General features: G+C 39.7%; 1 pseudogene across 1 annotated transcript in view; it reads left to right on the top strand.

Moving 5' to 3' along the window:
• The window catches only part of LOC108285159, a 1,888-nt pseudogene extending 1,139 nt beyond the window's left edge, over positions 1–749 (top strand). Inside the window, exon 2 of the transcript XR_001817479.2 lies at positions 2–749. The product of XR_001817479.2 is annotated as a bifunctional purine biosynthesis protein ATIC-like (transcript). The remainder of the gene's footprint in view (position 1) is intronic.
• The last annotated feature ends 686 nt before the right edge of the window (positions 750–1,435 follow it).

Raw genomic sequence — 1,435 nt, 5'->3', positions numbered from 1 at the left:
GAAAATGAAGTTCGAACTCTCTTCGGTCTTCATTTAAGCCAGAAGAGAAATAATGGTGTCGTCGACAAGTCATTATTTAGCAATGTTGTCACCAAGAATAAAGATCTACCAGAGTCTGCCCTCCAAGACCTGATCGTGGCCACCATTGCTGTCAAGTACACTCAGTCCAACTCCGTGTGCTACGCCAAGAACGAGCAGGTTATTGGCATTGGAGCCAGACAGCAGTCTCGTATACACTGCACCCGCCTTGCAGGAGATAAGGCAAACTACTGGTGGCTTAGATACCATCCACAAGTGCTCTCGATGAAGTTTAAAACGGGAGTGAAGAGAGCAGAAATCTCCAATGCCATTGATCAATACGTGACTGGAACCATTGGCTAGGATGAAGACTTGATAAAGTGGAAGGCCCTGTTTGAGGAAGTCCCAGAATTACTCACTGAGGCAGAGAAGAAGGAATGGGTTGACAAACTGAGTGAAGTTTCTGTCAGCTCTGATGCCTTCTTCCCTTTCAGAGGTAATGTAGACAGAGCTAAAAGGAGTGGTGTGCTGTACATCGCGGCTCCGTCTGGCTCTGCTGCTGACAAAGTTGTGATTGAGGCCTGCGATGAACTGGGAATCATCCTCGCTCACATGAACCTTCGGCTCTTCCACCACTGATTTTATCACACCCTGTTTTATGGTTTGCTTATATGTAGGTGAAACATTGAGAATAACTTTAAAAAAAAATAAAACAGTACATCTTAAAAAAAAAAAAAACTAAAGCAGTTGCGCTAGTGCCAAGACCATAACAACTTCCTGAATAACATTAATTACCTATGATGGTGGTGATGACAATGACAATGATAACAGCAATTACATTAATGAAAGATTTCATTTGCAAAAGCTTTTATGACTGTGATGATTAATTTTAAGTGTCAATTTAGAGGATGTGTTTGGAAAAATTTTATATTTACATTGCTTTCCTATTCAACACAGTATTGGAAGTTCTGGCCAAAGCAATCAGGCAAGTGAAAGAAATAATAGGTATCCAAATAGGCAAAGAGAAAGGAAACTATCCCTGTTTGCAGATGACATGTTTCTATATCAAGAAAACCCCATAGTCTTGGCCCAAAAGCTTTTTGATCTGATAGGTAACTTCAGCAAACCTTTGAAATACAAAATCAATGTACAAAAATCAATAGCATTCCTATACACTAACAGCATCCAAGCTGATAGCCAAATCAGGAACACAATTCCATCCCCAATTGCCACAAAAAGAATAAAATATCTAGGAATACAGCTAACCAGGGAGCTGAAAGAGCTCTACAATTAGAATTACAAAACACTGCTCAAATTAATGAGAGATGATAAAAACAAATGGAAGAACATTCCATGCCCTTGAATAAGAAGAATCAACATTGTTAAAATGGCCATACTGCCCAAAGCAATTTACAGA

Source organism: Cebus imitator, unplaced genomic scaffold (genome assembly GCF_001604975.1).
Source record: "Cebus imitator isolate Cc_AM_T3 unplaced genomic scaffold, Cebus_imitator-1.0 Scaffold292, whole genome shotgun sequence".
In the NCBI taxonomy this organism is placed as follows: domain Eukaryota; kingdom Metazoa; phylum Chordata; class Mammalia; order Primates; family Cebidae; genus Cebus; species Cebus imitator.
This window is presented reverse-complemented; position numbering and strand designations above follow the sequence as displayed.